Source organism: Muscardinus avellanarius (assembly GCF_963383645.1).
Source record: "Muscardinus avellanarius genome assembly, chromosome: 15".
Taxonomy (NCBI): Eukaryota; Metazoa; Chordata; class Mammalia; order Rodentia; family Gliridae; genus Muscardinus; species Muscardinus avellanarius.
The window spans coordinates 40,691,868-40,707,210 of NC_137801.1; positions in this window are offsets into that span (position 1 = coordinate 40,691,868).

Consider the following 15,343-nt stretch of genomic DNA (forward strand, 5'->3'; position numbering starts at 1 on the left):
TTACTCACTTTATTCCATGTTTTCTTATATTAAAACTCAGCCTTAATGAAATAAACTTTTTCAAGGTCATCTAGCTAGAAAGTGGCCCTAGACATTCAAAGTGTGTGTGTGTGTGTGTGTGTGTGTGTGTGTGTGTGAGAGAGAGAGAGAGAGAGAGAGAGAGAGAGAGAGAGAGAGAGAGAGAGAAATATAATTTTAGAAATCACATTACTGTCATGTCTTTGCCCTATGTGTGTGGAGGGAGCAGCCCCTTGCCCTTGCTTGTCCCTCCTGTGGGCAGTCAGAGTGCCTGGCTGGCTAATAAGGGTGCGTTCTCTCCTTGCTTTTCTTTCTGTGCACCTGAGCTGCCTGCAGACAGCACACCCATCCCTGGCTCCTCTACGCCACACACTGCCAAGGGAAGGGCTTGCCCCACTGCTGCTCTTGACAGGGTGAAGCCAGGCACATGCCTGCAGAGGCTTGTGCTTGGGAGGCTAAGGCAGGAGGATCATTGATTGAAGTCTAAGTGCAGTGAGACCCTAACTCGTGAAAAAGACCAGGTCAGTAGTCTGACTCAGGGTGCAGGGCTGGCTAAAAGCTCAGCCCAGCCTCTGGCAGTAGTGAATATCACTTTTAAATCTGTCTGACTGGCATGTCTAGCCCTCAGTTGACTAAACTCTGGTGGGGAGAAGTGCTATTTGCGGGCTCTGAAGCCCCAACTCTATTCGACTCACACAAAGCCCACCCAACACCAGGGTACAGTCCTACAGCTGGAAATGTGGGGAGGACTCAGCAATCCTGCAAGCTCTGCAAAGGGGAAGATGGACAGTAACTAAACAGTTACGGACAGGGTGAGAAGTCCCATGCTGGGGACATAGGACCTGTGATAGAGATCCAGGCCTGCAGGAGGAATGAAAGAAGCAGAAAAGACTTGCCAGAGGGTTGGACCACATAGGTGCATCGGAGGATAGGGGCCAGGGGCAAGGCGAACCTGCAGAGGCTTCTCAGCCCCACTGGTACCTATCTCAGGCCTGCAATTCCCCATGGCCTGGTCCCTGATTTGGGGAACCAGCTGCCACGTCTGGGTCCTGATTGATGCCTCAGCTCCTGCCTCTCACAGAGTCTGTTCAGGAGACCAAGCGGAAAGCAACACAGCAGCAGATGAGGTATTTAGGATTTGGAGACCAAGAGTGTGCCAACATCTCTTGGATGCACAGAACTTTGGCCAAGTTCCCACTTCTACAAAACGTGTGGATTTTAGGCACCAGGAACTGAGACTACAGAAAGCCAGCCAGCCTCAGCTCTTTGGTGAAGCCTTCTGCAACTTAGAGCTTGTTTCAAAATAAAGGATAAAAAATAGGGCTGGAGGTATAGCTCAGAGGTAGAATGTCCTGAGTTCAATCCCCAGTACCACATAAGAAAAAGAAAATCACTGTTTTAATTGGCTACTCAGAATGTCCAGTCCTGTGAAATAACCAAATCTTCCATTTCATTCAGAATTAGAGCGCCTCTCCTGCCCCCAGGCAGCTGCTCGCCCCCTGGCACGGGGCAGGGGGGGGGGACATTGTCTTCCTCTCTCTCTCTCCTCCCCAGCTCCTTAGCTAGTGTTTGTGACTCTCCTAGAGGAGGGGCTCGGGAGACAAGGAAGAGGGGCAAAGGAAATAGGACGGCTTGGAAGTGGCTGGCACCGTCCTGTCCTCGGCTGCTTCGTGCTTTCTGGGCACAGCACATGGCTCAAATGACTTTTTCTCATGAGGATACTCTGGATTTCTCTGGAAATGTCCTGTCACTGGGGCTCACTTTTGTCTATAACTCCTTCCTGGCTCTTGGGTGAATGACTTAACTGCCACTCTTCTTCCTCAGCCTTGAGGAGCTGGTGGCCTGCTCTGATTTCTGTCTTCTAAGGGTCCTCCAACAAACTAACCCTCAGCCCAAAGAAGGGCTATAAGAGATTTAAAACCAGATTTGTTTGTTAGTATTTTATTTTTGTGATAATGGGGATTGAGTACAGGGGCTTTCTAACTCTCAGCTGCACCCTCAGCCTTTGTTTGTTTGTTTGTTTGTTTGTTTGTTTGTTTAGAAACAGGATCTCACTAAGTTGCCGAGGCTGGCCTCCATCCCATGATCTTCCTTCCAAGTACTGGGATTACAGATGTGCAACATCTATCATCCTAACATCTCAGCCACTTAGCATCCTGTTATACTCTCTCCTCTGGCCCAAGGAATTGGAGACTAAGAAGCCCTTCATAGTTGGCCTCTACAGCTGGCCAGCCAGGCATTCGTGGGAAGAGAGAGGACTCAAGAGTTCATGCTAAGCCAGGGCCTGCCTATTCTGGGATGTCCCTATGGTTAATAGAACAGTGTGGCAGGGAGGAAAGCCCACAGGCCTAGTGCATGGCCACTACCTCACTCTGTGACCATATATAAGCTCTTTACTTCACTGAGCTTAATTTTCCTTAGCATAAAATGGAGATTTTTTTTTTTTTTTTTTTTTTTTGTGGTACTGGGAATAGAACCCTTCTACCTCCGGGCTACACTCCCAGACCTATTTTATATTTTATTTGGAAACAGGGTCTCTTAAGCCAGTGAGGCTGACTATGAACCTGAGCAATCCTCCTGTCTCCACTTCCCAAGTGCAGGGATTACAAGCGTGTGCCACCACACCAGGCTAAAATGGAGATTTAAAAATAATACAGTGCCAGTCTCCAAGAGCCTAAGCAGAACTGACTGTGTCGAGTACAACCAAATGGTGCAATGAATTCATTGTGTCCCCAGAGAACAAGGCAAGGTCACTGTCTCCTGGGCAGCCCAGGGCTTCAGGAGGGAAAGAGTTGGAGGAGAGTTGGAGGGGTCTTGCCCTCAGCGAGCACACCCTCTGAAATGCATGTTCATAACCACCTGTATCAACTGACAGTCACAGGGAGATTCACAGTTGGCTGTAGATCCCTAGTCAAACCAAGACTAGTAAGATCTCTGTCTGGATTTGGAGGAAGTAAATAATCTTGATTTATTTGAGGGGGATTAAACCTGGGGGTATTCTATATCTGAGCTAACCCTCCAGCCCTATTTTCTTTTGTTTTTTAAAATAGTCTTGCTAAGTTTCTTAGGTTCACCTTGAACCTGGGATTCTCCTATCTCATATTCCCAAGGGCTGGGATTCTGGGTGTGTATCAACATGCCCGGCCAGCCTGGGGATTTACCTTGCCTCTGGGATTTTCCATGGGTATTTCAGATCCTTTCATTTAGTTATCAAATGATCACTCAGCAGCAGACCCCAACAAGGATGTTCCATTTGACCACCAGGCAGCTGAGGAGCTGAGGCTACAGGTGTGCTATATTAGGGCACTTAAGAGTATCTGCTACTTGGACATTCAGTCTTTACCATCTTGGTCACCTCATTGTGGTGGCACGCAGGCGCCATCTTGTGACCTTGCCAGGTTACAGGCATGGTCACCATGTTGTGATGGTGCACAGTCACAACCTGGTGACATCACAAGGTCCCCATCTTGGTCGCCCCATTGTGGAGGCGCACAGTCTCCATCTTGTGACCTTGCTGGGTTACAGGCACCATTTTCTGAGGACCCTGATCCTCAGGATCTCTCCTCACCACCTCATCAACCAACCTACACTAGAACAGCCTCTCACTCTAACCTGCTCCTTTCCTCCCACACACACACCATTCTCCCTTAAGGGACCAACCCTTACCTCACCTCACCTTCCCCCGTAAGTTACCATACCCAACCCACTCCAAGGACCTCCCCCCCTTTCTCTTGGCCCTACTCCACGAGGTGGCCAGTGCAGAAGGCATGGTCTGTGTTCATGTCCCTTTCTTTCTCCCATACCTTGCTCAAATTAAAAGAAAACTGGGTTTTTTTTCTGCCAATCCATCCAGTTTTATTTATTTTTTTTTAAATTTTATTTTATTGGTGCACTGTATTCATACATCTTAGTGGGATACAAAATTTTGTAGACATACATGCACACATCGCCCAGTCAGCCCCCACCCGATCCCCACTCCATTCTCTCCCCATCCCTCCTTCCCATGCTTGGCTTAGTGGTTGACATCTAGTATTATAGCAATTTATCCAAAATTAAAAATGATAATCTCACATAACAGTTTCATTTGTCTGATACCAAGTGTTTGATGATTTAAAGATAGCATTTCAATATTTCTTTTTGCTTTCTTTCTTACTAGAGCATTTTTTTTCTGTTTTTTTAGGTGAAACTATCATATATTTATATATTTATTTTTCAGAAAAAAATCTATCCTAATATGGAATATGAATTCTAGATACCCAAAACGATCTTGAAAAAGAACAAAGCTAGAAGATATATATTTTCTGATTTCAAACCATATAAAGCTACAATAACTGAAACAGTGTAGTACTGTTCTAAAGGCAGATATATAGACCATTGGAGTTAAATACAAGCCTAGAGCTAAATTCTTCCCTATATTGTCAAGTTATTTTTGACAAGGTTTCCACGAACATTTGGTGGTGGAAATAATAATCTTTTAACTAAATATTGTTGAAAAATAATAATTACATGGAAAAGAATAAAATTGGACCTTTACCTAATCCCATATACAAGTATTAACTCAAAATAGATAAAAGACCTAAATATAAATCTTAAGACTATAAACTTTTAGGAGAAAATCTGGGTCATAAAACCTCACAACATTGAAATTGGCAGTGATTTCTTGGATATGATTTCAATGGCACAGGCAACAGAAGAATATACAAACTCCCTAAAAAATAAAAGAAAATATTGTATATCCAAAGACAATGTAAACAGAGTTAAAAGTTACTAATAGAATTGGATAAAATATTTCCAAATGCTATATCTGAAGGTATATTAATATTCCAACTAGAAATCCTAAAAATTAACAACAATAAAGGCAAACAATACAACTTAGAGATAGGTAAAAGACTAACATAAATAATGAATCTCCACAGATAACCAATCTTAGTTGTCTGTTGGATGGAAACTCTTGTTTCTCTGGTTCTGGTGAGTGTTACCTATTTCTTCTTTGTAGTTAATCTCTTTGAGTATTTTCTCTAGCGCTGGTTTTGAAGACATAAATTCCTTCAGTTTCTGTTTGTCATGGAAGCTTCTTATTTCTCCATCTAATTTGATAGAAAGTTTTGCTGGATAGGAAATTTTTGGCTGGAAGTTGTTTTCTTTCAGAGTTTGGAATATGTTACTCCAAGCCCTTCTGACTCTCATGACTTGGTTTGGGAAGTCTGGAGTGATTCTAATTGGTTTGCCTCTGAATGTCACTTGGCCCTTTGTTTTTGTTGCCTTTAAGATTCTCTGCTTGGCTTCCACATTGGTCATTTTGACAATTATATGGCGTGGGGATCCTCTTCTCCGATCCTGTCTAAAGGGAGCTCTATAAATTTCCTGGATCTGTGTATCAACCTCTTGCTCTATATTTGAAAAATTTTCTGCTATTACTTCCTTGAAGAGATTGTTGATCCCTTTGGTATCACTTTCTTTTCCCTCCTCTATTCCAATTATTCTTAGTTTAGCTCTCTTAAGATGGGCCCATATTTCTTCAATGTCAGATTCCTGCTGTTGGATATTTTTTTCTAGATTAGAAACTATGCATTCATTTTTGGATTGCTCATCTTCTAAGAGCGAGATTCTGTTCTCCATGTGGTCTAATCGGTTGTTTGTGCTTTGAATTGAGGCCTTTACTTCATTAATTGCATCCTTTATCTCTTTTTGGCTCTCTCTGAGTTCTTTTCGAAGCACCTCTATTATTTCTACAGTTATTTTCCTGATTTGATCTTCTAGAAATCTCTGATTTTCTGTTTTATCGGGTTCTGATGTTGTGGGGTTGTGCACATTCATTACTCCAGTGTTATTCCTCTTTCCCATGATTTCGGAGGTTTGTGCCTTCTCTGGGTTCTTCCCTTGGGTCACTATGGCTTCACTTAAGGTGCTCTGGATCTCGAGTCTGTATTATCTCAGACCCCACTACTCCTTTACTGGGTTGTATCACAGAGTCTCCGACCCAGGGAGTTGATAGAGGCTGCTTTCAACTATGGGGGGTGCCAGGTTGCACGCTCTCCTATGGTGTGATATCTCTGCCACCACCACTCCCTCACTGGGTCAAGTCCCAGGAGGCCCAATACTGCGATTTCTCCTCTGTGGCCCGCAATTTGACTCACTGTTCTTGAGTACGCAGATGTAGCTGTACTGGACTTGGTGAATTCACTGCTGCTGCCGCCGCCGGTGGCAATATGGCGCCTCTGCCACGCCCTCGGCCATGAGGCTGGCGTATTTTTTCTTCTCTGGTTTTGATTTCCACTCTGAATCCCTGCAGCGTGTGCTGAGCTCGGCCACTGGGAGCTTTAAATGCTGTCTGCGCCGAAAGATCCCGCCTGGCTGTTCTGCAGCGGCTCACCTGGCTTGCTGTAGCCGTCCGTTGAGTTCGCCGCTGCCGCCGGCAGTATGGCGCTGCTGCCGCGTCCTCGGGCTCGTGTGTCTCCTCTGTGGCCCTGAGCTCTGTTCTCAGTCCGCTTTCTCTCTGGAGCCTGGTGGTTTTTTTGTTTTTCTGGTGATGGTGTTTTCTGGCTATGAAAGGCGCTCTTTTTGTGGTAATGGAGATTGGTTGTTAGCGGGACTCTTAAGCCCCGCTTTTCTCGGTCGCCATCTTCCCGGAAGTCCGAATGAGATTCTTAAAAACCATCTAACAAAACTTTTCCCTGGAGCTACATGTGTCATCGCCTGACCTCCTACCACTGGCTCTGGCCTGCATACAGGCCACCCCTCGAAGCCTCACCTTTATGACCCCTTTTGAATTGCTGTATGGTTGCCCTTTTTTGTTTAATCACTCTCTCCCTTCTGATCCCCTTCCCTTGGTTTCCTGTCTCTCTTACTTGTCTTTTCTCAGGCATCTCCTTAGAGAACAGGCTGACCTATACCTTTCCCAACCTGGGACTGAAGAAGCAGCTCCACATATGGTAGCCAAGGTTCTTAAGCCAGGAGACCAAGTCCTCCTCAAGTTGCTTCAACCAAAACAACTCCAACCATGGTGGACTGGGCCCTTTATAAGTGATCCTCACCACACCTACTGTGGCCAAACTGCTAGGTGACCCCAACTGGCATCACCTTACTTGGCTAAAAAGGGCTCCATTACAACAGCCCCAGGACAAATTCTTCTGTACAATGCCAGGGCCCACTAAGCTCCATTTTTCTCAGCTTAATTCTCTTTAATGCCTTGATTTCAGCAGGCCCACCTGTTTATGTCTGGAAATTCACCATGCAAGCAACCTATTTGCTTTCCCTCCATAAAACGATGCACTCATCACAAGGTGGGATCAGTACAGTGCTCTCCCTCTCTGGATGCCAGACAGCCATAAGTATTAAACTTTCTAAAATCTGTTACTGATGCTCTTAACACAATAGCATGTTTTCCATTTGACCAGACTGACCCATACTTACTCATTGCTGAAAAGAGTGGTGTGTGTCTCTTTCTCAGGGAAAATACTGCTATTATATTAACGAATCTGGTCTAATGAAGGAAACTGCTGAAAAGGGTGGTGTGTGTCTTTCTCAGGGAAAAATGCTGCTGTTATATTAATGAATCTGGTCTAATGGAGGAAAAGGCCTAAACTCTGACCAGGTTAAGCGAGAATCTAAAAGCATGATATTGACAAACTACCTCATATCTGGAAGGGTTCCAAGTGGCAGTAGCTATTGGGCTCCTCCCCCTCCTGGGACCAATTCTCATGATTTGCCTTTACATGATTTGCCTTTTCTTTCTTTCTTTCTTTCTTTCTTTCTTTCTTTCTTTCTTTCAGGGAAGGGGGTGGTACTGGGGATGAACCCAGGGACCTTCTACCTCTGGGCTACACTCCCAGACCTATTTTATATTTTTATTTGGAAACAGGTCTCTTAAGCCAGCTGAGGCTGGCTTCGAACCTGCGTGATCCTCCTGCCTCAGTCTCCCAAGCGTGGGGATTACAAGCGTGCCCCACCGTGCCTGGCTTGCCTTTTCTTTTTAATAGTCCCTTGTCTGCTAAATTTTATTCAAACATGCATTACCAAGCTGTCCAGGGTAACCTCCAGTCAACTCCCTCTGCAGCCATACTCCCACTTGCCCACTTCCAAATGACCTGACCTCTGTTGGCCAAGGGGCCCCCTGCAATGCCCCCTCTGACAGCAGGAAGTCATTATTGACTCAGTCATTGTCCAATATCACCAAAAGGCCAGGATGATAGGTCGGGTCCTTCCCTTCCCGCACAGGACCCCTCAGCAGGGACAGGAGGCCAAACCCCAGAAGCCAGAGTAGAGATGCTGCAAGACTCCGACATCATGGGGCTGACTCCAGAGGTCGTGAGGCTCCAGAGGTCATGAGAGGACCATCATTCCCACGCCACTAGCTCCACCCCAAGACCCTGACTGCACATATACCCTCACTTCCTCTCTGCTGTGTAACTCTGCAGACCGATCCTAATATTGGCCTCCAGACCTTGACCAGGAACAACATTTCTTTTCATAAAGAAGGCCTAGTCCCACACTCCTTTGCTGGATTTATCTCCTTTGTAACCCCCGACTCAATTTCAACGTAACACACATCTCATGACATCCTGCATTCTCAGTGTATGGGCAGGGTCCTCAGAGATCCTATAAGCCAATCCCTTCCCTTTATTAACAAGGAAGGCCACACTGTCTGCACATCAGCTCAGAGCCCCCGTGCCCAGCTCAGCATCCCTCCCTGAGCCTCTCCTGCCTGGTAGCCTTGCATCTCCCCAGCCCCAGAGCCCAGAGAGCCAGACCTCACATATGATTACAATTACCACGGGCCTGGCTTGAGCCCAGCCATGCTTTGTGCACATCCAGGCTTGGTCACTGGCCAAGTTTCCATCTCAATAGAAAAATAAAAAGGTTCAAGGAGTACATATTAATCCCAGACACGCAAACAGGAAGAAGCTGAGTGAAAGGGACAGGACCAGCCATGATCTCTAAGGGCGACTAGTCCACTAAGAGCTCCCCAGATAAACCCTGCTGCCTGTGGGACCCAAGACAGAACTCAACCATGAGGCGTGGCTGGTGGTCCCCATGACAGACACCTCCTCACCTGACTCCTGCCTGATGCTATTTTTTACCATCTTTGTGTTTTCCTCCTTCACTTCAACATCACAGTCTCCTGCCAAAAGAAAATAAAGGCATAGAGATGAAGGGACTGGCCTGGGGTCTGGTGGCCACTGAAAAGCAGAGGTGGGCATGAACACCAGGCTCCAGGCAGCCACCTTCCATTTTTCAGCCACATGGAGCAGACCTGACTTGCCTGAAACTCTCCTGCTTCCTCCTGCCACCACTATGCCCAGCATCTGGATGGTCAGGCTACCCGACCCACACTTGCTGCCTGGCCCTGGCAGGTTCCAAATTCCAACCTGGTTGCCAACTTGGGCCCTCTGGTGTCGACATCTTTTATCTTTAAGGCTCACAAACTAATGTTTTCCTATTCTTCCCCTGAGAATAAGGTTCTTTTTCTTCTCCCAGACTTGAAGCAGTCCTGTCCCTGCACACTCAGCTACCAGGGACTTCCATCTGCTGGCTGTGCCTGCAATGAACAGGTGCAATTATCCTCTGGGGGTGCTTACAACAGCTTAACAGTAGAGCCATTGCTGTCAGCCTTGGGGGCAAAGGAGTTAACATTTGACTGAAACTCTACCACCAGGTGATGTGCTGAAAACTCTATGGAGGACAGCAACCATCAATTAAATATCAACTGGCAGGTGGGGAAGAGCTATGGCCCCAGAGGAAACAATAGCTTTTTGACTATCCATGCCCTCAAGAGAATACAATTCCTCCAAAATTGAAGTTTGTGTCAAGTAAATGTGCATATTTACACCAGCCTCTAGCCTGGCTGAGGCTGGCCCCAGGGCCCTAGGGCCCAAGGCCCGCATCCAGGCCTCTGAGTGGGTGGGGGATGCGCTCTCAGTGCAGTTTCTTGTGACTTGAGGATTTATAAGCTTCCTGGACATGCCGAGCAGCCTCAGTTTTGAAGCTAGAAGCTGGAGCCAGGAGGTTGGCCAAAGTTTTCTCAAAGGCTCTGCAAGCTGTTGGGCCCTTGGGGTAAATGCCTTTGAAACAGTGTTATCTCATCTCCCATGACTCTAGAGCCAAAGCCAAGTGAAGCATTTTCCTAACCAGAGGGGAGCTGGGAACCATGGGGGTGGGAGGCAGAACAGGGAAATTCTCAACAGTATTATTCTCAAAAGGTCATCTCTCTCTCTCTCTCTCTCTCTCTCTCTCTCTCTCTCTCTCTCTCTCTCCCTTGCCTTCAAAAGACCCAAAAGATCACTTTGTGTTTAAGCCAACCCTGCTTTTTCAAAGAACTGAAGAAAGGAAAGATGTTTTTCCAGGTCTAATTATAAAAGCCATAAGGCTGGAAAGTATGGAGAGAATATCTGTCCTGAGGCTCTGCCTCCACCAGGTACACACCTGAGCCTTTGTGGAGGTGCTAGTCTGTGAATAGCCCAAGGGAGGAACCTCCATCAGCCTCTGGACACACTCCCCAGCCCTAGTTACCCACTTCCCCGCTGAAAGCAGTGAAGCCCATTTCTTCCTTCTCATGGAGACCAGTAAGTGGCTAGGAGACTAGATGAGCTGGGGATTTGGGTCTTTCTGGAATCTTAGGGAAAGCAGGCTGAGGGTCTCTCCCCCATCCCACAAGTGCTCACAGGCTCCATGCCTGCTCTGGGAGGTGTCTTCCTCAGCAGCCAGCCCGTCTTCTTGTTCTGAGTAAAGCAGAGTGAGTGTCCCTTCACCTCCTGTGTTAGGCAAGTGCAGGTGAGGGGAGGCGAGAGAATGAAGGAAGCCACTTACTCTCTCCCCACCTATCAAAACTACAACTCTCCAATTCCTCCAGGTGAGGCCAAGTAGCTGGATGGGGGCCGGGAACAGACTACATCTGGCAGGAGTTGCTGGTCTACAAGAGCCCCTCCACCTCTGACCAGCTTCCAGCTATGAAGCCAGGCTCTGAGGGGACCCTGGCCCCCACTGAAAGCTCCCCTGGGTGCTCACAGCCCTGGCTGCTCAGGGTGACACTTTCTGAACACTGGCGCCAGAGATGCGGAGGAAGAAGGCAGAAGAGGACTAGAAAGGCGAAGAGGGAGGCAGGCGGAGGACCCTGCCCTGCTAAAGCACACGCACCTGGACACAGGCAGCCTGCGCATTGCTTCACACTGGTCTGAGTGGGGGTCCAATACAGCCACTAGAGCCTGAGTCTGTGGCCTGACTATTCATTCCCTAGTCAGAACACTCACTCCTGAGTGGTCCCATTACAGGCTAGATCCCCATATCCCTGAGAACTCCCACACTGCCCAGAGAAGGAGGTAACCACTCAACATTGGGTTTAATGAAGCACTGTGCAGCTCTGTGCCCCAGTGCCTAGATGTGGACTGGCATAGTGCTTTGTGGCACTTTCTGCAATAAATATCTGCAGAAAGTACAGTGCTCTGTGTAACTCCTCCTGCAATGAGCTGATATTGTTGCTGGGACCAGTTCCCCAGGGATGAAATTTCAGAGATAGTTGTCTCTCAGAGAAAACCAGAGGGGCTTTGATAGGTGCAGATGGCTTACATGGAGTAAAGTGGATAAGCCGAGTTCTGCCTATCTGGGGGACTATAAGTCACCCCAGGATAACAACAGAATGACAGTGGGTGGCACCATTTTTCAGAGGAAGGGGAGGCTCTTCTGACAGGGGTGGGCTCTGGAAATAGGTTTTGTGGTCACATCTGGGGTCCCTTGGATACCTGATGAATCACCATATCAGCTGGTCTGCTTCCCTGCACCCTAAGCCCTCTGAGAAGTGGATTGGGCTCCTATAAAATCCCTACCCCCTTGAACTCCCACCTTTAAAGACAAATAGCTGCCTCCAGGATGACAGGCTTCCAGAAAGACTCTCCTACCTTGCATATTCCAGAATGATCTTTGGTTCCCTTCAGCCTGAACAGAGTGAAACACAGCCTCCCAGCTCAGCCCACCTAGCTATCTTGGGGCAGAAACCTTGAAAGGAATCCCAGCCCCAGCCAAGGAAAACATGAGCAGGTCTGGTTAAACCAGGTGGCTTTTCTCCCTTTCTCTTTCCATCGTCCACACGCCTCCCCCCAAATTGGGAGTCAGTGAACTGTTTGAATAACCCAAGACTCCACATCACACAGTCTACAGCCAGCAAAGGCATGCCAAGCAGTATTCTGAAGCCTGGTGTGGCTGTGGGTCCCTGCATTTGAAAATGTGGGATCTGGGGCTCCAGCTCAGCCCACCTAGGGAGGGACCCTCCTGCTGCCCAACTGCCCTGTCCATCAATGCCTTATCTCTTTAGGGCCACTGTGATGGTGCAGAAGCAGCATGCATCCCTATCCTATGTGTAGAAAAAGACATTGCCATCCACCCAGAGTCTTCCATTCCCCTGCTGGTTTAGCCTCCAGCTGAAAGATGATATGAAAAGCAGCAGCTGCAGTTGCCTCTGGACAGTACCAAAAAAACTCTCCTGCCTTTGCAACTCTGGCTCAGCTGCCTCTCCTCTCTCTTCTCCAGATGAAGTGCATGGAGAGTGGTAGAGGCTCATGTTTTTGTTTATTCTACATTGGTATTGTCCAATAGAAATATAATGCAAGCTATAAATGAGTCACATATGCAATTCAAAATTTTCTAATAACCATATTTTATAAAAAGTACAAGGAAAACTGTAAAAAACAATTTTAGGAATACATTTTACTCAAAAAATACATTATATATGTGTGTGTGTGTGTGTGTGTGTGTGTGTGTGTGTGTGTGTGTGTATGGTGCGTGTGGTACTAGGAATGGAACCCAGGGGCTTTCTACCTCCAGGCTACATTCCCAGACCTATTCTACCTTTTATTCGGAAACAGGGCCTCACTATGTTGCTAAGAGCCTCACTAAGTATCTGAGGCTGGATTCAAACCTGTATGATCCTCCTGTTTCAGCCTCTCAAGTACTGGGATTATAAGTGTGCACCAACACACCCGGCTTCAACCCAATATATTTATATTAATCCAAATGCTATTATTTCAACCTTTAACTTATACAAAAGTTATTTTTCTTTTATTTTTTAGAGTAAGTTTATTAGTTTCCTAGAGCTGCTGTAACAAATTACAACAAATTGGATGACTTAAAAACAACAGAAATTATCATCTCATTGTTATGGAGGCTGGAGGTCAGGAATCGAGCTGTGAGCAGGGCCATGCTCCCTCAGAAGGCTCTAAGGGAGAAGTTTTCCATGCTTCTTTTAGTTTCTGACGGTTGCTGACAATCTCTGGTATTCTTTAACTCATTGCTACATTGATCTGGGCCTGCCATCATCCTCATCTGGCCTTTTCCTTGCCATGTGTCTGCACCTTCACATGGTCTTCTTATAAGAACATGAATTACTGAATTTGTAAGCCACCCTAATCTAAAATCTCATCTTAACTAATTATATCTGCAAAAACCCTGTTTCTTTCAGGGTTAAATTTTGTTTTTGTAGTGGGGTTTGAACCCAGGAACATTCTACCTCTGAGCTACACCCCCAGCCCTATTTTTTAATTCTTTGTTTTGAAACAGGATCTCACTAAGTTACAGAGGACCTCACTAAATAGCTGAAGGTGGCCAGAAACCTGTGATTCTCCTGTCTCAGTCTCCCAAGTACTGGGATTGCAAGCATGTGCCACCTTTCTTGATTCCTATTTTATTTTGAAACAGGATCTTACTAAGTTGCTGAGGGCCTTATTAAGTTGTTAAGGCTGGCCTCAAACCTGTGATCCTCCTGTCAGCCTCCCAAATACAGGGATTACAGGTGTGTGCTACCACACTCAGATGGTGTGTCAGTATTGAAAAATTGCTCCGATATTGATTTCCAAAAATATAAAAAGGAAATCCAGGCATGGTGGCACACGTTTGTAATCCCCGCGCTTGGGAGGCTGAGACAGGAGTATCGCACGGGTTTGAAGCCAGCCTCAGCTGCTTAGTGAGGCTCTCAGCAACTTAGTGAGACCCTGTTTCCAAATAAAATATAAAAAAGGTCTGGGAGTATAGTCCGGAGGTAGAAAGGTAGAAAGCCTCTGGATTCCACCCCAGTACCACACACACACACACACACACACACTATATATATATATATATATATATATATATATATATATATATATATATATATGAAATCAGAGTCTGAGTGCTGCACAGGCATTCAGGAAGGGAGGAGCTGTTACACTGCAGAGCTCCCCTCTCCTTCTACCCTTTATCCTATTGTTAACCCATAGTGAGAATATAAAAGTAAGTAAGGCCTTATAGAGACTATTGAAGCCTTTGGTTGTAGAGGCAATCAGTATCTTTGTGTACCTCCTCTTCTTTGTGACCCAGCCTGAGTAAAAGAAATGTAAACTCTATGTTACTTCAAAGTACCCATAGTTGATGGGCAACTGATAGAGAAGAGGTAGAAAAATATAGATTATTGCTTTCTGCACTTAGTAAGTGCACTGTCCAGAGACAAAGAGGCACCACCTGGCAAAAAAATAAGTTACTAGCCTGTTGCCTTGGTAACACTGCCAATAAGCGAATTGTATTTAAGGGCCAGGAAACAAGGGTGGGGGACAGAGTTCTGTTTTCAGGCTCTCTAGCATGTCTACTGGGCACGCTGCTTTTCTTCTCTTCCCTTTCTATTTCCTCTGACTTTGTAATAAAGAATTGTTGAAGCTGCAACCAAGCTATTAATTGTTAATTTCCCAATTCAATAAATCTTAGTTGACTTGAGGAAAAGAGACCATGGCACATTAACAACCGTAACAGCCAGGACCAGCTTTTTTCTGTATCTCTCTTTCAGTCTTGGTCACTTTGCATAGACATCTTTTCCCTTTAGATATGGCAGTTGTGCTGGCCTGAGGTCCACACTGTTTCTTTTTGGGATAACTTTGCCTCTGTATGCTTTGATTTCTGAGTGTCAGTGTCATGGTCAAATTCTCTAAGAACAATCTCATTCTCCAGGGAAGGGGCTCCCTCATTTTGCTTCCTAGAAATGCCCACAGTTCTCCTACATTCTACTCCAAATCCTCTGTGTTTTTCTGAGAAAACCAGAACTAACTAGAACCCAAACCTGACAGCTGGGCCCCAGCCATATCCTATTCTCCTCTAGGGCTCTGGGACTGCATGCAGGAGAGGCACAGCCACCACAGAAGATGTACATGCTGGGAGTTGAGCAGGAGCATACCCCACTAGAACTGCCCATTCTCAAGCCCCAAGACTGTTTCTGAGCCAGCACAGCAAGATGATAGATTATGATTGCACTCTGGATCAAAAATTCACTGAATGGAAAATGAAGTAAAGAGAAAAAGAGAAGGAAGGAGCACAG